The sequence below is a fragment of the Schistocerca gregaria genome, chromosome 5 (assembly GCF_023897955.1).
Source record: "Schistocerca gregaria isolate iqSchGreg1 chromosome 5, iqSchGreg1.2, whole genome shotgun sequence".
Classification (NCBI taxonomy): domain Eukaryota; kingdom Metazoa; phylum Arthropoda; class Insecta; order Orthoptera; family Acrididae; genus Schistocerca; species Schistocerca gregaria.
Window position 1 is genome coordinate 244,607,930 of NC_064924.1, and position 22,159 is coordinate 244,630,088.

The window sequence follows — 22,159 nt, forward strand, 5'->3', positions numbered from 1 at the left end:
GTGGCACATTTGACGCAAAGCACGTCCTTCCACCTCGAAGGCGACGCGCAGTGCGGCGCGCCGCCACGTGGGTCAGACGCACAACACAGCTGCTCGTTGCACCGCCTGTCATTCGTTTGTTCGACAAAGTATCCATCTCTTGTAGCGACGAAAGGTAAATTTTTGTTTACAAATTTGCCGTTGTGCACTGCTACAAAACAATATGCCCTGACGTATTTCACAACATTTCTGTCACTTCACACTGTTTTGTTATTTCCAGAGACTCTTTGGAAGTCTTCCTTGGCGCACTCTTTTCAAATTGAGCTCCTTAATATCGTATCTTACGATAGTTTAAAATCAGTATGGAAGCATCTATGTCACATGAGAAAGGTAGCATGAAAAAAGGGCTGGCAGGGGTAGTGACAAGAAAGCAAGAAATGAAGACAGAGGGAAGCGGTCTCACCTGCCTGACACGCGTCGCGCTTCCAGATATTTGCGTAATTCGCACGGTGCATTCTCGGCTGTCGCCTTCCGTCCCGACTTGTCCCGACTTTGCTCGACTGCCGCTCGCTGCCGCTCGGGTCGTGGTCCATATGACAGCACAAGTACGAGAAGCATCTGCGAGATGGGCGCGGGCCGAACCGACGTGTCCGAGGCGCCGTGTGCGGCCGTTCGGAGCTACCAGAGCCGCTCTGTGCTGCGCCGTGCCGTGGAAAGGTGCGAAAACATGCACACAAGACACAGGCTGTTCGGCAAAGTATCCATCTCTTGTAGCGACGAAAGGTAAATTTTTGTTTACAAATTTGCCGTTGTGCACTGCTACAAAATTGGAATTTAGCGCTCCTACAAAACAGTAGGCTCTGACGCATTTTAAGAGCACATCTGTCGATTCGCAGTGTTTCGTTATTTTCAACGAGTTCCTAGCACTCTTCCTCCGCGCATTCTTGTTCAAACTGAGTTCATTGCTGTAATTTCACATCTTACGTTTAATACAGTGGTTTAAAATGCTTGTGGAAGCATCTTTGTCGCACCTGAGAGTTTGTATGAAAAGAGGACTGGCAGGTGTAGTGACATAAAATTTAAAAGGAGAGAGGGAGCCAACAGCACCCGGTGTTCCCAGGCGGTCACCCATCCAAGTACTAACCGGGCCCGATGTTGCTTAACTTCGGTGATCGGACGAGAACCGGTGTATTCAACATGGTATGGCCGTTGGCGTCCTTATACAGTAGCCGCACGGCAGAAGAAGGCTTCGCCTCTCCTCCCAACACACGCAATCGCCGTTTTCGGTGGCACATTTGACGCAAAGCACGTCCTTCCACCTCGAAGGCGACGCGCAGTGCGGCGCGCCGCCACGTGGGTCAGACGCACAACACAGCTGCTCGTTGCACCGCCTGTCATTCGTTTGTTCGACAAAGTATCCATCTCTTGTAGCGACGAAAGGTAAATTTTTGTTTACAAATTTGCCGTTGTGCACTGCTACAAAACAATATGCCCTGACGTATTTCACAACATTTCTGTCACTTCACACTGTTTTGTTATTTCCAGAGACTCTTTGGAAGTCTTCCTTGGCGCACTCTTTTCAAATTGAGCTCCTTAATATCGTATCTTACGATAGTTTAAAATCAGTATGGAAGCATCTATGTCACATGAGAAAGGTAGCATGAAAAAAGGGCTGGCAGGGGTAGTGACAAGAAAGCAAGAAATGAAGACAGAGGGAAGCGGTCTCACCTGCCTGACACGCGTCGCGCTTCCAGATATTTGCGTAATTCGCACGGTGCATTCTCGGCTGTCGCCTTCCGTCCCGACTTGTCCCGACTTTGCTCGACTGCCGCTCGCTGCCGCTCGGGTCGTGGTCCATATGACAGCACAAGTACGAGAAGCATCTGCGAGATGGGCGCGGGCCGAACCGACGTGTCCGAGGCGCCGTGTGCGGCCGTTCGGAGCTACCAGAGCCGCTCTGTGCTGCGCCGTGCCGTGGAAAGGTGCGAAAACATGCACACAAGACACAGGCTGTTCGGCAAAGTATCCATCTCTTGTAGCGACGAAAGGTAAATTTTTGTTTACAAATTTGCCGTTGTGCACTGCTACAAAATTGGAATTTAGCGCTCCTACAAAACAGTAGGCTCTGACGCATTTTAAGAGCACATCTGTCGATTCGCAGTGTTTCGTTATTTTCAACGAGTTCCTAGCACTCTTCCTCCGCGCATTCTTGTTCAAACTGAGTTCATTGCTGTAATTTCACATCTTACGTTTAATACAGTGGTTTAAAATGCTTGTGGAAGCATCTTTGTCGCACCTGAGAGTTTGTATGAAAAGAGGACTGGCAGGTGTAGTGACATAAAATTTAAAAGAAGAGAGGGAGCCAACAGCACCCGGTGTTCCCAGGCGGTCACCCATCCAAGTACTAACCGGGCCCGATGTTGCTTAACTTCGGTGATCGGACGAGAACCGGTGTATTCAACATGGTATGGCCGTTGGCGTCCTTATACAGTAGCCGCACGGCAGAAGAAGGCTTCGCCTCTCCTCCCAACACACGCAATCGCCGTTTTCGGTGGCACATTTGACGCAAAGCACGTCCTTCCACCTCGAAGGCGACGCGCAGTGCGGCGCGCCGCCACGTGGGTCAGACGCACAACACAGCTGCTCGTTGCACCGCCTGTCATTCGTTTGTTCGACAAAGTATCCATCTCTTGTAGCGACGAAAGGTAAATTTTTGTTTACAAATTTGCCGTTGTGCACTGCTACAAAACAATATGCCCTGACGTATTTCACAACATTTCTGTCACTTCACACTGTTTTGTTATTTCCAGAGACTCTTTGGAAGTCTTCCTTGGCGCACTCTTTTCAAATTGAGCTCCTTAATATCGTATCTTACGATAGTTTAAAATCAGTATGGAAGCATCTATGTCACATGAGAAAGGTAGCATGAAAAAAGGGCTGGCAGGGGTAGTGACAAGAAAGCAAGAAATGAAGACAGAGGGAAGCGGTCTCACCTGCCTGACACGCGTCGCGCTTCCAGATATTTGCGTAATTCGCACGGTGCATTCTCGGCTGTCCCCTTCCGTCCCGACTTGTCCCGACTTTGCTCGACTGCCGCTCGCTGCCGCTCGGGTCGTGGTCCATATGACAGCACAAGTACGAGAAGCATCTGCGAGATGGGCGCGGGCCGAACCGACGTGTCCGAGGCGCCGTGTGCGGCCGTTCGGAGCTACCAGAGCCGCTCTGTGCTGCGCCGTGCCGTGGAAAGGTGCGAAAACATGCACACAAGACACAGGCTGTTCGGCAAAGTATCCATCTCTTGTAGCGACGAAAGGTAAATTTTTGTTTACAAATTTGCCGTTGTGCACTGCTACAAAATTGGAATTTAGCGCTCCTACAAAACAGTAGGCTCTGACGCATTTTAAGAGCACATCTGTCGATTCGCAGTGTTTCGTTATTTTCAACGAGTTCCTAGCACTCATCCTCCGCGCATTCTTGTTCAAACTGAGTTCATTGCTGTAATTTCACATCTTACGTTTAATACAGTGGTTTAAAATGCTTGTGGAAGCATCTTTGTCGCACCTGAGAGTTTGTATGAAAAGAGGACTGGCAGGTGTAGTGACATAAAATTTAAAAGAAGAGAGGGAGCCAACAGCACCCGGTGTTCCCAGGCGGTCACCCATCCAAGTACTAACCGGGCCCGATGTTGCTTAACTTCGGTGATCGGACGAGAACCGGTGTATTCAACATGGTATGGCCGTTGGCGTCCTTATACAGTAGCCGCACGGCAGAAGAAGGCTTCGCCTCTCCTCCCAACACACGCAATCGCCGTTTTCGGTGGCACATTTGACGCAAAGCACGTCCTTCCACCTCGAAGGCGACGCGCAGTGCGGCGCGCCGCCACGTGGGTCAGACGCACAACACAGCTGCTCGTTGCACCGCCTGTCATTCGTTTGTTCGACAAAGTATCCATCTCTTGTAGCGACGAAAGGTAAATTTTTGTTTACAAATTTGCCGTTGTGCACTGCTACAAAACAATATGCCCTGACGTATTTCACAACATTTCTGTCACTTCACACTGTTTTGTTATTTCCAGAGACTCTTTGGAAGTCTTCCTTGGCGCACTCTTTTCAAATTGAGCTCCTTAATATCGTATCTTACGATAGTTTAAAATCAGTATGGAAGCATCTATGTCACATGAGAAAGGTAGCATGAAAAAAGGGCTGGCAGGGGTAGTGACAAGAAAGCAAGAAATGAAGACAGAGGGAAGCGGTCTCACCTGCCTGACACGCGTCGCGCTTCCAGATATTTGCGTAATTCGCACGGTGCATTCTCGGCTGTCGCCTTCCGTCCCGACTTGTCCCGACTGCCGCTCGCTGCCGCTCGGGTCGTGGTCCATATGACAGCACAAGTACGAGAAGCATCTGCGAGATGGGCGCGGGCCGAACCGACGTGTCCGAGGCGCCGTGTGCGGCCGTTCGGAGCTACCAGAGCCGCTCTGTGCTGCGCCGTGCCGTGGAAAGGTGCGAAAACATGCACACAAGACACAGGCTGTTCGGCAAAGTATCCATCTCTTGTAGCGACGAAAGGTAAATTTTTGTTTACAAATTTGCCGTTGTGCACTGCTACAAAATTGGAATTTAGCGCTCCTACAAAACAGTAGGCTCTGACGCATTTTAAGAGCACATCTGTCGATTCGCAGTGTTTCGTTATTTTCAACGAGTTCCTAGCACTCTTCCTCCGCGCATTCTTGTTCAAACTGAGTTCATTGCTGTAATTTCACATCTTACGTTTAATACAGTGGTTTAAAATGCTTGTGGAAGCATCTTTGTCGCACCTGAGAGTTTGTATGAAAAGAGGACTGGCAGGTGTAGTGACATAAAATTTAAAAGAATAGAGGGAGCCAACAGCACCCGGTGTTCCCAGGCGGTCACCCATCCAAGTACTAACCGGGCCCGATGTTGCTTAACTTCGGTGATCGGACGAGAACCGGTGTATTCAACATGGTATGGCCGTTGGCGTCCTTATACAGTAGCCGCACGGCAGAAGAAGGCTTCGCCTCTCCTCCCAACACACGCAATCGCCGTTTTCGGTGGCACATTTGACGCAAAGCACGTCCTTCCACCTCGAAGGCGACGCGCAGTGCGGCGCGCCGCCACGTGGGTCAGACGCACAACACAGCTGCTCGTTGCACCGCCTGTCATTCGTTTGTTCGACAAAGTATCCATCTCTTGTAGCGACGAAAGGTAAATTTTTGTTTACAAATTTGCCGTTGTGCACTGCTACAAAACAATATGCCCTGACGTATTTCACAACATTTCTGTCACTTCACACTGTTTTGTTATTTCCAGAGACTCTTTGGAAGTCTTCCTTGGCGCACTCTTTTCAAATTGAGCTCCTTAATATCGTATCTTACGATAGTTTAAAATCAGTATGGAAGCATCTATGTCACATGAGAAAGGTAGCATGAAAAAAGGGCTGGCAGGGGTAGTGACAAGAAAGCAAGAAATGAAGACAGAGGGAAGCGGTCTCACCTGCCTGACACGCGTCGCGCTTCCAGATATTTGCGTAATTCGCACGGTGCATTCTCGGCTGTCGCCTTCCGTCCCGACTTGTCCCGACTTTGCTCGACTGCCGCTCGCTGCCGCTCGGGTCGTGGTCCATATGACAGCACAAGTACGAGAAGCATCTGCGAGATGGGCGCGGGCCGAACCGACGTGTCCGAGGCGCCGTGTGCGGCCGTTCGGAGCTACCAGAGCCGCTCTGTGCTGCGCCGTGCCGTGGAAAGGTGCGAAAACATGCACACAAGACACAGGCTGTTCGGCAAAGTATCCATCTCTTGTAGCGACGAAAGGTAAATTTTTGTTTACAAATTTGCCGTTGTGCACTGCTACAAAATTGGAATTTAGCGCTCCTACAAAACAGTAGGCTCTGACGCATTTTAAGAGCACATCTGTCGATTCGCAGTGTTTCGTTATTTTCAACGAGTTCCTAGCACTCTTCCTCCGCGCATTCTTGTTCAAACTGAGTTCATTGCTGTAATTTCACATCTTACGTTTAATACAGTGGTTTAAAATGCTTGTGGAAGCATCTTTGTCCCACCTGAGAGTTTGTATGAAAAGAGGACTGGCAGGTGTAGTGACATAAAATTTAAAAGAAGAGAGGGAGCCAACAGCACCCGGTGTTCCCAGGCGGTCACCCATCCAAGTACTAACCGGGCCCGATGTTGCTTAACTTCGGTGATCGGACGAGAACCGGTGTATTCAACATGGTATGGCCGTTGGCGTCCTTATACAGTAGCCGCACGGCAGAAGAAGGCTTCGCCTCTCCTCCCAACACACGCAATCGCCGTTTTCGGTGGCACATTTGACGCAAAGCACGTCCTTCCACCTCGAAGGCGACGCGCAGTGCGGCGCGCCGCCACGTGGGTCAGACGCACAACACAGCTGCTCGTTGCACCGCCTGTCATTCGTTTGTTCGACAAAGTATCCATCTCTTGTAGCGACGAAAGGTAAATTTTTGTTTACAAATTTGCCGTTGTGCACTGCTACAAAACAATATGCCCTGACGTATTTCACAACATTTCTGTCACTTCACACTGTTTTGTTATTTCCAGAGACTCTTTGGAAGTCTTCCTTGGCGCACTCTTTTCAAATTGAGCTCCTTAATATCGTATCTTACGATAGTTTAAAATCAGTATGGAAGCATCTATGTCACATGAGAAAGGTAGCATGAAAAAAGGGCTGGCAGGGGTAGTGACAAGAAAGCAAGAAATGAAGACAGAGGGAAGCGGTCTCACCTGCCTGACACGCGTCGCGCTTCCAGATATTTGCGTAATTCGCACGGTGCATTCTCGGCTGTCGCCTTCCGTCCCGACTTGTCCCGACTTTGCTCGACTGCCGCTCGCTGCCGCTCGGGTCGTGGTCCATATGACAGCACAAGTACGAGAAGCATCTGCGAGATGGGCGCGGGCCGAACCGACGTGTCCGAGGCGCCGTGTGCGGCCGTTCGGAGCTACGAGAGCCGCTCTGTGCTGCGCCGTGCCGTGGAAAGGTGCGAAAACATGCACACAAGACACAGGCTGTTCGGCAAAGTATCCATCTCTTGTAGCGACGAAAGGTAAATTTTTGTTTACAAATTTGCCGTTGTGCACTGCTACAAAATTGGAATTTAGCGCTCCTACAAAACAGTAGGCTCTGACGCATTTTAAGAGCACATCTGTCGATTCGCAGTGTTTCGTTATTTTCAACGAGTTCCTAGCACTCTTCCTCCGCGCATTCTTGTTCAAACTGAGTTCATTGCTGTAATTTCACATCTTACGTTTAATACAGTGGTTTAAAATGCTTGTGGAAGCATCTTTGTCGCACCTGAGAGTTTGTATGAAAAGAGGACTGGCAGGTGTAGTGACATAAAATTTAAAAGAAGAGAGGGAGCCAACAGCACCCGGTGTTCCCAGGCGGTCACCCATCCAAGTACTAACCGGGCCCGATGTTGCTTAACTTCGGTGATCGGACGAGAACCGGTGTATTCAACATGGTATGGCCGTTGGCGTCCTTATACAGTAGCCGCACGGCAGAAGAAGGCTTCGCCTCTCCTCCCAACACACGCAATCGCCGTTTTCGGTGGCACATTTGACGCAAAGCACGTCCTTCCACCTCGAAGGCGACGCGCAGTGCGGCGCGCCGCCACGTGGGTCAGACGCACAACACAGCTGCTCGTTGCACCGCCTGTCATTCGTTTGTTCGACAAAGTATCCATCTCTTGTAGCGACGAAAGGTAAATTTTTGTTTACAAATTTGCCGTTGTGCACTGCTACAAAACAATATGCCCTGACGTATTTCACAACATTTCTGTCACTTCACACTGTTTTGTTATTTCCAGAGACTCTTTGGAAGTCTTCCTTGGCGCACTCTTTTCAAATTGAGCTCCTTAATATCGTATCTTACGATAGTTTAAAATCAGTATGGAAGCATCTATGTCACATGAGAAAGGTAGCATGAAAAAAGGGCTGGCAGGGGTAGTGACAAGAAAGCAAGAAATGAAGACAGAGGGAAGCGGTCTCACCTGCCTGACACGCGTCGCGCTTCCAGATATTTGCGTAATTCGCACGGTGCATTCTCGGCTGTCGCCTTCCGTCCCGACTTGTCCCGACTTTGCTCGACTGCCGCTCCCTGCCGCTCGGGTCGTGGTCCATATGACAGCACAAGTACGAGAAGCATCTGCGAGAAGGCGCGGGCCGAACCGACGTGTCCGAGGCGCCGTGTGCGGCCGTTCGGAGCTACCAGAGCCGCTCTGTGCTGCGCCGTGCCGTGGAAAGGTGCGAAAACATGCACACAAGACACAGGCTGTTCGGCAAAGTATCCATCTCTTGTAGCGACGAAAGGTAAATTTTTGTTTACAAATTTGCCGTTGTGCACTGCTACAAAATTGGAATTTAGCGCTCCTACAAAACAGTAGGCTCTGACGCATTTTAAGAGCACATCTGTCGATTCGCAGTGTTTCGTTATTTTCAACGAGTTCCTAGCACTCATCCTCCGCGCATTCTTGTTCAAACTGAGTTCATTGCTGTAATTTCACATCTTACGTTTAATACAGTGGTTTAAAATGCTTGTGGAAGCATCTTTGTCGCACCTGAGAGTTTGTATGAAAAGAGGACTGGCAGGTGTAGTGACATAAAATTTAAAAGAAGAGAGGGAGCCAACAGCACCCGGTGTTCCCAGGCGGTCACCCATCCAAGTACTAACCGGGCCCGATGTTGCTTAACTTCGGTGATCGGACGAGAACCGGTGTATTCAACATGGTATGGCCGTTGGCGTCCTTATACAGTAGCCGCACGGCAGAAGAAGGCTTCGCCTCTCCTCCCAACACACGCAATCGCCGTTTTCGGTGGCACATTTGACGCAAAGCACGTCCTTCCACCTCGAAGGCGACGCGCAGTGCGGCGCGCCGCCACGTGGGTCAGACGCACAACACAGCTGCTCGTTGCACCGCCTGTCATTCGTTTGTTCGACAAAGTATCCATCTCTTGTAGCGACGAAAGGTAAATTTTTGTTTACAAATTTGCCGTTGTGCACTGCTACAAAACAATATGCCCTGACGTATTTCACAACATTTCTGTCACTTCACACTGTTTTGTTATTTCCAGAGACTCTTTGGAAGTCTTCCTTGGCGCACTCTTTTCAAATTGAGCTCCTTAATATCGTATCTTACGATAGTTTAAAATCAGTATGGAAGCATCTATGTCACATGAGAAAGGTAGCATGAAAAAAGGGCTGGCAGGGGTAGTGACAAGAAAGCAAGAAATGAAGACAGAGGGAAGCGGTCTCACCTGCCTGACACGCGTCGCGCTTCCAGATATTTGCGTAATTCGCACGGTGCATTCTCGGCTGTCCCCTTCCGTCCCGACTTGTCCCGACTTTGCTCGACTGCCGCTCGCTGCCGCTCGGGTCGTGGTCCATATGACAGCACAAGTACGAGAAGCATCTGCGAGATGGGCGCGGGCCGAACCGACGTGTCCGAGGCGCCGTGTGCGGCCGTTCGGAGCTACCAGAGCCGCTCTGTGCTGCGCCGTGCCGTGGAAAGGTGCGAAAACATGCACACAAGACACAGGCTGTTCGGCAAAGTATCCATCTCTTGTAGCGACGAAAGGTAAATTTTTGTTTACAAATTTGCCGTTGTGCACTGCTACAAAATTGGAATTTAGCGCTCCTACAAAACAGTAGGCTCTGACGCATTTTAAGAGCACATCTGTCGATTCGCAGTGTTTCGTTATTTTCAACGAGTTCCTAGCACTCTTCCTCCGCGCATTCTTGTTCAAACTGAGTTCATTGCTGTAATTTCACATCTTACGTTTAATACAGTGGTTTAAAATGCTTGTGGAAGCATCTTTGTCGCACCTGAGAGTTTGTATGAAAAGAGGACTGGCAGGTGTAGTGACATAAAATTTAAAAGAAGAGAGGGAGCCAACAGCACCCGGTGTTCCCAGGCGGTCACCCATCCAAGTACTAACCGGGCCCGATGTTGCTTAACTTCGGTGATCGGACGAGAACCGGTGTATTCAACATGGTATGGCCGTTGGCGTCCTTATACAGTAGCCGCACGGCAGAAGAAGGCTTCGCCTCTCCTCCCAACACACGCAATCGCCGTTTTCGGTGGCACATTTGACGCAAAGCACGTCCTTCCACCTCGAAGGCGACGCGCAGTGCGGCGCGCCGCCACGTGGGTCAGACGCACAACACAGCTGCTCGTTGCACCGCCTGTCATTCGTTTGTTCGACAAAGTATCCATCTCTTGTAGCGACGAAAGGTAAATTTTTGTTTACAAATTTGCCGTTGTGCACTGCTACAAAACAATATGCCCTGACGTATTTCACAACATTTCTGTCACTTCACACTGTTTTGTTATTTCCAGAGACTCTTTGGAAGTCTTCCTTGGCGCACTCTTTTCAAATTGAGCTCCTTAATATCGTATCTTACGATAGTTTAAAATCAGTATGGAAGCATCTATGTCACATGAGAAAGGTAGCATGAAAAAAGGGCTGGCAGGGGTAGTGACAAGAAAGCAAGAAATGAAGACAGAGGGAAGCGGTCTCACCTGCCTGACACGCGTCGCGCTTCCAGATATTTGCGTAATTCGCACGGTGCATTCTCGGCTGTCCCCTTCCGTCCCGACTTGTCCCGACTGCCGCTCGCTGCCGCTCGGGTCGTGGTCCATATGACAGCACAAGTACGAGAAGCATCTGCGAGATGGGCGCGGGCCGAACCGACGTGTCCGAGGCGCCGTGTGCGGCCGTTCGGAGCTACCAGAGCCGCTCTGTGCTGCGCCGTGCCGTGGAAAGGTGCGAAAACATGCACACAAGACACAGGCTGTTCGGCAAAGTATCCATCTCTTGTAGCGACGAAAGGTAAATTTTTGTTTACAAATTTGCCGTTGTGCACTGCTACAAAACAATATGCCCTGACGTATTTCACAACATTTCTGTCACTTCACACTGTTTTGTTATTTCCAGAGACTCTTTGGAAGTCTTCCTTGGCGCACTCTTTTCAAATTGAGCTCCTTAATATCGTATCTTACGATAGTTTAAAATCAGTATGGAAGCATCTATGTCACATGAGAAAGGTAGCATGAAAAAAGGGCTGGCAGGGGTAGTGACAAGAAAGCAAGAAATGAAGACAGAGGGAAGCGGTCTCACCTGCCTGACACGCGTCGCGCTTCCAGATATTTGCGTAATTCGCACGGTGCATTCTCGGCTGTCCCCTTCCGTCCCGACTTGTCCCGACTTTGCTCGACTGCCGCTCGGGTCGTGGTCCATATGACAGCACAAGTACGAGAAGCATCTGCGAGATGGGCGCGGGCCGAACCTACGTGTCCGAGGCGCCGTGTGCGGCCGTTCGGAGCTACCAGAGCCGCTCTGTGCTGCGCCGTGCCGTGGAAAGGTGCGAAAACATGCACACAAGACACAGGCTGTTCGGCAAAGTATCCATCTCTTGTAGCGACGAAAGGTAAATTTTTGTTTACAAATTTGCCGTTGTGCACTGCTACAAAATTGGAATTTAGCGCTCCTACAAAACAGTAGGCTCTGACGCATTTTAAGAGCACATCTGTCGATTCGCAGTGTTTCGTTATTTTCAACGAGTTCCTAGCACTCTTCCTCCGCGCATTCTTGTTCAAACTGAGTTCATTGCTGTAATTTCACATCTTACGTTTAATACAGTGGTTTAAAATGCTTGTGGAAGCATCTTTGTCGCACCTGAGAGTTTGTATGAAAAGAGGACTGGCAGGTGTAGTGACATAAAATTTAAAAGAAGAGAGGGAGCCAACAGCACCCGGTGTTCCCAGGCGGTCACCCATCCAAGTACTAACCGGGCCCGATGTTGCTTAACTTCGGTGATCGGACGAGAACCGGTGTATTCAACATGGTATGGCCGTTGGCGTCCTTATACAGTAGCCGCACGGCAGAAGAAGGCTTCGCCTCTCCTCCCAACACACGCAATCGCCGTTTTCGGTGGCACATTTGACGCAAAGCACGTCCTTCCACCTCGAAGGCGACGCGCAGTGCGGCGCGCCGCCACGTGGGTCAGACGCACAACACAGCTGCTCGTTGCACCGCCTGTCATTCGTTTGTTCGACAAAGTATCCATCTCTTGTAGCGACGAAAGGTAAATTTTTGTTTACAAATTTGCCGTTGTGCACTGCTACAAAACAATATGCCCTGACGTATTTCACAACATTTCTGTCACTTCACACTGTTTTGTTATTTCCAGAGACTCTTTGGAAGTCTTCCTTGGCGCACTCTTTTCAAATTGAGCTCCTTAATATCGTATCTTACGATAGTTTAAAATCAGTATGGAAGCATCTATGTCACATGAGAAAGGTAGCATGAAAAAAGGGCTGGCAGGGGTAGTGACAAGAAAGCAAGAAATGAAGACAGAGGGAAGCGGTCTCACCTGCCTGACACGCGTCGCGCTTCCAGATATCTGCGTAATTCGCACGGTGCATTCTCGGCTGTCCCCTTCCGTCCCGACTTGTCCCGACTTTGCTCGACTGCCGCTCGGGTCGTGGTCCATATGACAGCACAAGTACGAGAAGCATCTGCGAGATGGGCGCGGGCCGAACCGACGTGTCCGAGGCGCCGTGTGCGGCCGTTCGGAGCTACCAGAGCCGCTCTGTGTTGCGCCGTGCCGTGGAAAGGTGCGAAAACATGCACACAAGACACAGGCTGTTCGGCAAAGTATCCATCTCTTGTAGCGACGAAAGGTAAATTTTTGTTTACAAATTTGCCGTTGTGCACTGCTACAAAATTGGAATTTAGCGCTCCTACAAAACAGTAGGCTCTGACGCATTTTAAGAGCACATCTGTCGATTCGCAGTGTTTCGTTATTTTCAACGAGTTCCTAGCACTCTTCCTCCGCGCATTCTTGTTCAAACTGAGTTCATTGCTGTAATTTCACATCTTACGTTTAATACAGTGGTTTAAAATGCTTGTGGAAGCATCTTTGTCGCACCTGAGAGTTTGTATGAAAAGAGGACTGGCAGGTGTAGTGACATAAAATTTAAAAGAAGAGAGGGAGCCAACAGCACCCGGTGTTCCCAGGCGGTCACCCATCCAAGTACTAACCGGGCCCGATGTTGCTTAACTTCGGTGATCGGACGAGAACCGGTGTATTCAACATGGTATGGCCGTTGGCGTCCTTATACAGTAGCCGCACGGCAGAAGAAGGCTTCGCCTCTCCTCCCAACACACGCAATCGCCGTTTTCGGTGGCACATTTGACGCAAAGCACGTCCTTCCACCTCGAAGGCGACGCGCAGTGCGGCGCGCCGCCACGTGGGTCAGACGCACAACACAGCTGCTCGTTGCACCGCCTGTCATTCGTTTGTTCGACAAAGTATCCATCTCTTGTAGCGACGAAAGGTAAATTTTTGTTTACAAATTTGCCGTTGTGCACTGCTACAAAACAATATGCCCTGACGTATTTCACAACATTTCTGTCACTTCACACTGTTTTGTTATTTCCAGAGACTCTTTGGAAGTCTTCCTTGGCGCACTCTTTTCAAATTGAGCTCCTTAATATCGTATCTTACGATAGTTTAAAATCAGTATGGAAGCATCTATGTCACATGAGAAAGGTAGCATGAAAAAAGGGCTGGCAGGGGTAGTGACAAGAAAGCAAGAAATGAAGACAGAGGGAAGCGGTCTCACCTGCCTGACACGCGTCGCGCTTCCAGATATTTGCGTAATTCGCACGGTGCATTCTCGGCTGTCCCCTTCCGTCCCGACTTGTCCCGACTTTGCTCGACTGCCGCTCGGGTCGTGGTCCATATGACAGCACAAGTACGAGAAGCATCTGCGAGATGGGCGCGGGCCGAACCTACGTGTCCGAGGCGCCGTGTGCGGCCGTTCGGAGCTACCAGAGCCGCTCTGTGCTGCGCCGTGCCGTGGAAAGGTGCGAAAACATGCACACAAGACACAGGCTGTTCGGCAAAGTATCCATCTCTTGTAGCGACGAAAGGTAAATTTTTGTTTACAAATTTGCCGTTGTGCACTGCTACAAAATTGGAATTTAGCGCTCCTACAAAACAGTAGGCTCTGACGCATTTTAAGAGCACATCTGTCGATTCGCAGTGTTTCGTTATTTTCAACGAGTTCCTAGCACTCTTCCTCCGCGCATTCTTGTTCAAACTGAGTTCATTGCTGTAATTTCACATCTTACGTTTAATACAGTGGTTTAAAATGCTTGTGGAAGCATCTTTGTCGCACCTGAGAGTTTGTATGAAAAGAGGACTGGCAGGTGTAGTGACATAAAATTTAAAAGAAGAGAGGGAGCCAACAGCACCCGGTGTTCCCAGGCGGTCACCCATCCAAGTACTAACCGGGCCCGATGTTGCTTAACTTCGGTGATCGGACGAGAACCGGTGTATTCAACATGGTATGGCCGTTGGCGTCCTTATACAGTAGCCGCACGGCAGAAGAAGGCTTCGCCTCTCCTCCCAACACACGCAATCGCCGTTTTCGGTGGCACATTTGACGCAAAGCACGTCCTTCCACCTCGAAGGCGACGCGCAGTGCGGCGCGCCGCCACGTGGGTCAGACGCACAACACAGCTGCTCGTTGCACCGCCTGTCATTCGTTTGTTCGACAAAGTATCCATCTCTTGTAGCGACGAAAGGTAAATTTTTGTTTACAAATTTGCCGTTGTGCACTGCTACAAAACAATATGCCCTGACGTATTTCACAACATTTCTGTCACTTCACACTGTTTTGTTATTTCCAGAGACTCTTTGGAAGTCTTCCTTGGCGCACTCTTTTCAAATTGAGCTCCTTAATATCGTATCTTACGATAGTTTAAAATCAGTATGGAAGCATCTATGTCACATGAGAAAGGTAGCATGAAAAAAGGGCTGGCAGGGGTAGTGACAAGAAAGCAAGAAATGAAGACAGAGGGAAGCGGTCTCACCTGCCTGACACGCGTCGCGCTTCCAGATATTTGCGTAATTCGCACGGTGCATTCTCGGCTGTCCCCTTCCGTCCCGACTTGTCCCGACTTTGCTCGACTGCCGCTCGGGTCGTGGTCCATATGACAGCACAAGTACGAGAAGCATCTGCGAGATGGGCGCGGGCCGAACCGACGTGTCCGAGGCGCCGTGTGCGGCCGTTCGGAGCTACCAGAGCCGCTCTGTGTTGCGCCGTGCCGTGGAAAGGTGCGAAAACATGCACACAAGACACAGGCTGTTCGGCAAAGTATCCATCTCTTGTAGCGACGAAAGGTAAATTTTTGTTTACAAATTTGCCGTTGTGCACTGCTACAAAATTGGAATTTAGCGCTCCTACAAAACAGTAGGCTCTGACGCATTTTAAGAGCACATCTGTCGATTCGCAGTGTTTCGTTATTTTCAACGAGTTCCTAGCACTCTTCCTCCGCGCATTCTTGTTCAAACTGAGTTCATTGCTGTAATTTCACATCTTACGTTTAATACAGTGGTTTAAAATGCTTGTGGAAGCATCTTTGTCGCACCTGAGAGTTTGTATGAAAAGAGGACTGGCAGGTGTAGTGACATAAAATTTAAAAGAAGAGAGGGAGCCAACAGCACCCGGTGTTCCCAGGCGGTCACCCATCCAAGTACTAACCGGGCCCGATGTTGCTTAACTTCGGTGATCGGACGAGAACCGGTGTATTCAACATGGTATGGCCGTTGGCGTCCTTATACAGTAGCCGCACGGCAGAAGAAGGCTTCGCCTCTCCTCCCAACACACGCAATCGCCGTTTTCGGTGGCACATTTGACGCAAAGCACGTCCTTCCACCTCGAAGGCGACGCGCAGTGCGGCGCGCCGCCACGTGGGTCAGACGCACAACACAGCTGCTCGTTGCACCGCCTGTCATTCGTTTGTTCGACAAAGTATCCATCTCTTGTAGCGACGAAAGGTAAATTTTTGTTTACAAATTTGCCGTTGTGCACTGCTACAAAACAATATGCCCTGACGTATTTCACAACATTTCTGTCACTTCACACTGTTTTGTTATTTCCAGAGACTCTTTGGAAGTCTTCCTTGGCGCACTCTTTTCAAATTGAGCTCCTTAATATCGTATCTTACGATAGTTTAAAATCAGTATGGAAGCATCTATGTCACATGAGAAAGGTAGCATGAAAAAAGGGCTGGCAGGGGTAGTGACAAGAAAGCAAGAAATGAAGACAGAGGGAAGCGGTCTCACCTGCCTGACACGCGTCGCGCTTCCAGATATTTGCGTAATTCGCACGGTGCATTCTCGGCTGTCCCCTTCCGTCCCGACTTGTCCCGACTTTGCTCGACTGCCGCTCGCTGCCGCTCGGGTCGTGGTCCATATGACAGCACAAGTACGAGAAGCATCTGCGAGATGGGCGCGGGCCGAACCGACGTGTCCGAGGCGCCGTGTGCGGCCGTTCGGAGCTACCAGAGCCGCTCTGTGCTGCGCCGTGCCGTGGAAAGGTGCGAAAACATGCACACAAGACACAGGCTGTTCGGCAAAGTATCCATCTCTTGTAGCGACGAAAGGTAAATTTTTGTTTACAAATTTGCCGTTGTGCACTGCTACAAAATTGGAATTTAGCGCTCCTACAAAACAGTAGGCTCTGACGCATTTTAAGAGCACATCTGTCGATTCGCAGTGTTTCGTTATTTTCAACGAGTTCCTAGCACTCTTCCTCCGCGCATTCTTGTTCAAACTGAGTTCATTGCTGTAATTTCACATCTTACGTTTAATACAGTGGTTTAAAATGCTTGTGGAAGCATCTTTGTCGCACCTGAGAGTTTGTATGAAAAGAGGACTGGCAGGTGTAGTGACATAAAATTTAAAAGAAGAGAGGGAGCCAACAGCACCCGGTGTTCCCAGGCGGTCACCCATCCAAGTACTAACCGGGCCCGATGTTGCTTAACTTCGGTGATCGGACGAGAACCGGTGTATTCAACATGGTATGGCCGTTGGCGTCCTTATACAGTAGCCGCACGGCAGAAGAAGGCTTCGCCTCTCCTCCCAACACACGCAATCGCCGTTTTCGGTGGCACATTTGACGCAAAGCACGTCCTTCCACCTCGAAGGCGACGCGCAGTGCGGCGCGCCGCCACGTGGGTCAGACGCACAACACAGCTGCTCGTTGCACCGCCTGTCATTCGTTTGTTCGACAAAGTATCCATCTCTTGTAGCGACGAAAGGTAAATTTTTGTTTACAAATTTGCCGTTGTGCACTGCTACAAAACAATATGCCCTGACGTATTTCACAACATTTCTGTCACTTCACACTGTTTTGTTATTTCCAGAGACTCTTTGGAAGTCTTCCTTGGCGCACTCTTTTCAAATTGAGCTCCTTAATATCGTATCTTACGATAGTTTAAAATCAGTATGGAAGCATCTATGTCACATGAGAAAGGTAGCATGAAAAAAGGGCTGGCAGGGGTAGTGACAAGAAAGCAAGAAATGAAGACAGAGGGAAGCGGTCTCACCTGCCTGACACGCGTCGCGCTTCCAGATATTTGCGTAATTCGCACGGTGCATTCTCGGCTGTCCCCTTCCGTCCCGACTTGTCCCGACTTTGCTCGACTGCCGCTCGCTGCCGCTCGGGTCGTGGTCCATATGACAGCACAAGTACGAGAAGTGTCTGCGAGATGGGCGCGGGCCGAACCGACGTGTCCGAGGCGCCGTGTGCGGCCGTTCGGAGCTACCAGAGCCGCTCTGTGCTGCGCCGTGCCGTGGAAAGGTGCGAAAACATGCACACAAGACACAGGCTGTTCGGCAAAGTATCCATCTCTTGTAGCGACGAAAGGTAAATTTTTGTTTACAAATTTGCCGTTGTGCACTGCTACAAAATTGGAATTTAGCGCTCCTACAAAACAGTAGGCTCTGACGCATTTTAAGAGCACATCTGTCGATTCGCAGTGTTTCGTTATTTTCAACGAGTTCCTAGCACTCTTCCTCCGCGCATTCTTGTTCAAACTGAGTTCATTGCTGTAATTTCACATCTTACGTTTAATACAGTGGTTTAAAATGCTTGTGGAAGCATCTTTGTCGCACCTGAGAGTTTGTATGAAAAGAGGACTGGCAGGTGTAGTGACATAAAATTTAAAAGAAGAGAGGGAGCCAACAGCACCCGGTGTTCCCAGGCGGTCACCCATCCAAGTACTAACCGGGCCCGATGTTGCTTAACTTCGGTGATCGGACGAGAACCGGTGTATTCAACATGGTATGGCCGTTGGCGTCCTTATACAGTAGCCGCACGGCAGAAGAAGGCTTCGCCTCTCCTCCCAACACACGCAATCGCCGTTTTCGGTGGCACATTTGACGCAAAGCACGTCCTTCCACCTCGAAGGCGACGCGCAGTGCGGCGCGCCGCCACGTGGGTCAGACGCACAACACAGCTGCTCGTTGCACCGCCTGTCATTCGTTTGTTCGACAAAGTATCCATCTCTTGTAGCGACGAAAGGTAAATTTTTGTTTACAAATTTGCCGTTGTGCACTGCTACAAAACAATATGCCCTGACGTATTTCACAACATTTCTGTCACTTCACACTGTTTTGTTATTTCCAGAGACTCTTTGGAAGTCTTCCTTGGCGCACTCTTTTCAAATTGAGCTCCTTAATATCGTATCTTACGATAGTTTAAAATCAGTATGGAAGCATCTATGTCACATGAGAAAGGTAGCATGAAAAAAGGGCTGGCAGGGGTAGTGACAAGAAAGCAAGAAATGAAGACAGAGGGAAGCGGTCTCACCTGCCTGACACGCGTCGCGCTTCCAGATATTTGCGTAATTCGCACGGTGCATTCTCGGCTGTCCCCTTCCGTCCCGACTTGTCCCGACTTTGCTCGACTGCCGCTCGGGTCGTGGTCCATATGACAGCACAAGTACGAGAAGCATCTGCGAGATGGGCGCGGGCCGAACCGACGTGTCCGAGGCGCCGTGTGCGGCCGTTCGGAGCTACCAGAGCCGCTCTGTGCTGCGCCGTGCCGTGGAAAGGTGCGAAAACATGCACACAAGACACAGGCTGTTCGGCAAAGTATCCATCTCTTGTAGCGACGAAAGGTAAATTTTTGTTTACAAATTTGCCGTTGTGCACTGCTACAAAATTGGAATTTAGCGCTCCTACAAAACAGTAGGCTCTGACGCATTTTAAGAGCACATCTGTCGATTCGCAGTGTTTCGTTATTTTCAACGAGTTCCTAGCACTCTTCCTCCGCGCATTCTTGTTCAAACTGAGTTCATTGCTGTAATTTCACATCTTACGTTTAATACAGTGGTTTAAAATGCTTGTGGAAGCATCTTTGTCGCACCTGAGAGTTTGTATGAAAAGAGGACTGGCAGGTGTAGTGACATAAAATTTAAAAGAAGAGAGGGAGCCAACAGCACCCGGTGTTCCCAGGCGGTCACCCATCCAAGTACTAACCGGGCCCGATGTTGCTTAACTTCGGTGATCGGACGAGAACCGGTGTATTCAACATGGTATGGCCGTTGGCGTCCTTATACAGTAGCCGCACGGCAGAAGAAGGCTTCGCCTCTCCTCCCAACACACGCAATCGCCGTTTTCGGTGGCACATTTGACGCTAAGCACGTCCTTCCACCTCGAAGGCGACGCGCAGTGCGGCGCGCCGCCACGTGGGTCAGACGCACAACACAGCTGCTCGTTGCACCGCCTGTCATTCGTTTGTTCGACAAAGTATCCATCTCTTGTAGCGACGAAAGGTAAATTTTTGTTTACAAATTTGCCGTTGTGCACTGCTACAAAACAATATGCCCTGACGTATTTCACAACATTTCTATCACTTCACACTGTTTTGTTATTTCCAGAGACTCTTTGGAAGTCTTCCTTGGCGCACTCTTTTCAAATTGAGCTCCTTAATATCGTATCTTACGATAGTTTAAAATCAGTATGGAAGCATCTATGTCACATGAGAAAGGTAGCATGAAAAAAGGGCTGGCAGGGGTAGTGACAAGAAAGCAAGAAATGAAGACAGAGGGAAGCGGTCTCACCTGCCTGACACACGTCGCGCTTCCAGATATTTGCGTAATTCGCACGGTGCATTCTCGGCTGTCCCCTTCCGTCCCGACTTGTCCCGACTTGTCCCGACTGGTCCCGACTTGTCCCGACTTGTCCCGACTTTACTCGACTGCCGCTCGCTGCCGCTCGGGTCGTGGTCCATATGACAGCACAAGTACGAGAAGCATCTGCGAGATGGGCGCGGGCCGAACCGACGTGTCCGAGGCGCCGTGTGCGGCCGTTCGGAGCTACCAGAGCCGCTCTGTGCTGCGCCGTGCCGTGGAAAGGTGCGAAAACATGCACACAAGACACAGGCTGTTCGGCAAAGTATCCATCTCTTGTAGCGACGAAAGGTAAATTTTTGTTTACAAATTTGCCGTTGTGCACTGCTACAAAATTGGAATTTAGCGCTCCTACAAAACAGTAGGCTCTGACGCATTTTAAGAGCACATCTGTCGATTCGCAGTGTTTCGTTATTTTCAACGAGTTCCTAGCACTCTTCCTCCGCGCATTCTTGTTCAAACTGAGTTCATTGCTGTAATTTCACATCTTACGTTTAATACAGTGGTTTAAAATGCTTGTGGAAGCATCTTTGTCGCACCTGAGAGTTTGTATGAAAAGAGGACTGGCAGGTGTAGTGACATAAAATTTAAAAGAAGAGAGGGAGCCAACAGCACCCGGTGTTCCCAGGCGGTCACCCATCCAAGTACTAACCGGGCCCGATGTTGCTTAACTTCGGTGATCGGACGAGAACCGTTGTATTCAACATGGTATGGCCGTTGGCGTCCTTATACAGTAGCCGCACGGCAGAAGAAGGCTTCGCCTCTCCTCCCAACACACGCAATCGCCGTTTTCGGTGGCACATTTGACGCAAAGCACGTCCTTCCACCTCGAAGGCGACGCGCAGTGCGGCGCGCCGCCACGTGGGTCAGACGCACAACACAGCTGCTCGTTGCACCGCCTGTCATTCGTTTGTTCGACAAAGTATCCATCTCTTGTAGCGACGAAAGGTAAATTTTTGTTTACAAATTTGCCGTTGTGCACTGCTACAAAACAATATGCCCTGACGTATTTCACAACATTTCTGTCACTTCACACTGTTTTGTTATTTCCAGAGACTCTTTGGAAGTCTTCCTTGGCGCACTCTTTTCAAATTGAGCTCCTTAATATCGTATCTTACGATAGTTTAAAATCAGTATGGAAGCATCTATGTCACATGAGAAAGGTAGCATGAAAAAAGGGCTGGCAGGGGTAGTGACAAGAAAGCAAGAAATGAAGACAGAGGGAAGCGGTCTCACCTGCCTGACACGCGTCGCGCTTCCAGATATTTGCGTAATTCGCACGGTGCATTCTCGGCTGTCCCCTTCCGTCCCGACTTGTCCCGACTTTGCTCGACTGCCGCTCGGGTCGTGGTCCATATGACAGCACAAGTACGAGAAGCATCTGCGAGATGGGCGCGGGCCGAACCGACGTGTCCGAGGCGCCGTGTGCGGCCGTTCGGAGCTACCAGAGCCGCTCTGTGCTGCGCCGTGCCGTGGAAAGGTGCGAAAACATGCACACAAGACACAGGCTGTTCGGCAAAGTATCCATCTCTTGTAGCGACGAAAGGTAAATTTTTGTTTACAAATTTGCCGTTGTGCACTGCTACAAAATTGGAATTTAGCGCTCCTACAAAACAGTAGGCTCTGACGCATTTTAAGAGCACATCTGTCGATTCGCAGTGTTTCGTTATTTTCAACGAGTTCCTAGCACTCTTCCTCCGCGCATTCTTGTTCAAACTGAGTTCATTGCTGTAATTTCACGTCTTACGTTTAATACAGTGGTTTAAAATGCTTGTGGAAGCATCTTTGTCGCACCTGAGAGTTTGTATGAAAAGAGGACTGGCAGGTGTAGTGACATAAAATTTAAAAGAAGAGAGGGAGCCAACAGCACCCGGTGTTCCCAGGCGGTCACCCATCCAAGTACTAACCGGGCCCGATGTTGCTTAACTTCGGTGATCGGACGAGAACCGGTGTATTCAACATGGTATGGCCGTTGGCGTCCTTATACAGTAGCCGCACGGCAGAAGAAGGCTTCGCCTCTCCTCCCAACACACGCAATCGCCGTTTTCGGTGGCACATTTGACGCAAAGCACGTCCTTCCACCTCGAAGGCGACGCGCAGTGCGGCGCGCCGCCACGTGGGTCAGACGCACAACAC

General features: G+C 49.9%; 17 non-coding genes across 17 annotated transcripts; all 17 read right to left on the reverse strand.

Moving 5' to 3' along the window:
* Positions 1–1,074: 1,074 nt before the first annotated feature.
* LOC126273643 (5S ribosomal RNA) lies at positions 1,075–1,193 on the reverse strand. Its single transcript, XR_007549488.1, has one exon. It is a non-coding gene; the product is annotated as a 5S ribosomal RNA (ribosomal RNA).
* A 1,146-nt stretch (positions 1,194–2,339) lies between these two features.
* LOC126273645 (5S ribosomal RNA) lies at positions 2,340–2,458 on the reverse strand. Its single transcript, XR_007549490.1, has one exon. It is a non-coding gene; the product is annotated as a 5S ribosomal RNA (ribosomal RNA).
* Positions 2,459–3,604: 1,146 nt separating this feature from the next.
* Positions 3,605–3,723, reverse strand: LOC126273646 (5S ribosomal RNA). Its single transcript, XR_007549491.1, has one exon. It is a non-coding gene; the product is annotated as a 5S ribosomal RNA (ribosomal RNA).
* A 1,136-nt stretch (positions 3,724–4,859) lies between these two features.
* On the reverse strand, positions 4,860–4,978 carry LOC126273647 (5S ribosomal RNA). Its single transcript, XR_007549492.1, has one exon. It is a non-coding gene; the product is annotated as a 5S ribosomal RNA (ribosomal RNA).
* Positions 4,979–6,124: 1,146 nt separating this feature from the next.
* On the reverse strand, positions 6,125–6,243 carry LOC126273648 (5S ribosomal RNA). Its single transcript, XR_007549493.1, has one exon. It is a non-coding gene; the product is annotated as a 5S ribosomal RNA (ribosomal RNA).
* A 1,146-nt stretch (positions 6,244–7,389) lies between these two features.
* On the reverse strand, positions 7,390–7,508 carry LOC126273649 (5S ribosomal RNA). The gene has a single exon (XR_007549494.1). It is a non-coding gene; the product is annotated as a 5S ribosomal RNA (ribosomal RNA).
* Positions 7,509–8,653: 1,145 nt separating this feature from the next.
* Positions 8,654–8,772, reverse strand: LOC126273651 (5S ribosomal RNA). Its single transcript, XR_007549496.1, has one exon. It is a non-coding gene; the product is annotated as a 5S ribosomal RNA (ribosomal RNA).
* A 1,146-nt stretch (positions 8,773–9,918) lies between these two features.
* Positions 9,919–10,037, reverse strand: LOC126273652 (5S ribosomal RNA). Its single transcript, XR_007549497.1, has one exon. It is a non-coding gene; the product is annotated as a 5S ribosomal RNA (ribosomal RNA).
* A 1,734-nt stretch (positions 10,038–11,771) lies between these two features.
* Positions 11,772–11,890, reverse strand: LOC126273653 (5S ribosomal RNA). The gene has a single exon (XR_007549498.1). It is a non-coding gene; the product is annotated as a 5S ribosomal RNA (ribosomal RNA).
* Positions 11,891–13,026: 1,136 nt separating this feature from the next.
* On the reverse strand, positions 13,027–13,145 carry LOC126273654 (5S ribosomal RNA). Its single transcript, XR_007549499.1, has one exon. It is a non-coding gene; the product is annotated as a 5S ribosomal RNA (ribosomal RNA).
* A 1,136-nt stretch (positions 13,146–14,281) lies between these two features.
* LOC126273655 (5S ribosomal RNA) lies at positions 14,282–14,400 on the reverse strand. Its single transcript, XR_007549500.1, has one exon. It is a non-coding gene; the product is annotated as a 5S ribosomal RNA (ribosomal RNA).
* Positions 14,401–15,536: 1,136 nt separating this feature from the next.
* LOC126273657 (5S ribosomal RNA) lies at positions 15,537–15,655 on the reverse strand. The gene has a single exon (XR_007549502.1). It is a non-coding gene; the product is annotated as a 5S ribosomal RNA (ribosomal RNA).
* A 1,146-nt stretch (positions 15,656–16,801) lies between these two features.
* On the reverse strand, positions 16,802–16,920 carry LOC126273659 (5S ribosomal RNA). Its single transcript, XR_007549503.1, has one exon. It is a non-coding gene; the product is annotated as a 5S ribosomal RNA (ribosomal RNA).
* A 1,146-nt stretch (positions 16,921–18,066) lies between these two features.
* LOC126273660 (5S ribosomal RNA) lies at positions 18,067–18,185 on the reverse strand. The gene has a single exon (XR_007549504.1). It is a non-coding gene; the product is annotated as a 5S ribosomal RNA (ribosomal RNA).
* Positions 18,186–19,321: 1,136 nt separating this feature from the next.
* LOC126273661 (5S ribosomal RNA) lies at positions 19,322–19,440 on the reverse strand. The gene has a single exon (XR_007549505.1). It is a non-coding gene; the product is annotated as a 5S ribosomal RNA (ribosomal RNA).
* Positions 19,441–20,626: 1,186 nt separating this feature from the next.
* On the reverse strand, positions 20,627–20,745 carry LOC126274086 (5S ribosomal RNA). The gene has a single exon (XR_007549914.1). It is a non-coding gene; the product is annotated as a 5S ribosomal RNA (ribosomal RNA).
* A 1,136-nt stretch (positions 20,746–21,881) lies between these two features.
* On the reverse strand, positions 21,882–22,000 carry LOC126273662 (5S ribosomal RNA). The gene has a single exon (XR_007549506.1). It is a non-coding gene; the product is annotated as a 5S ribosomal RNA (ribosomal RNA).
* Positions 22,001–22,159: the final 159 nt, after the last annotated feature.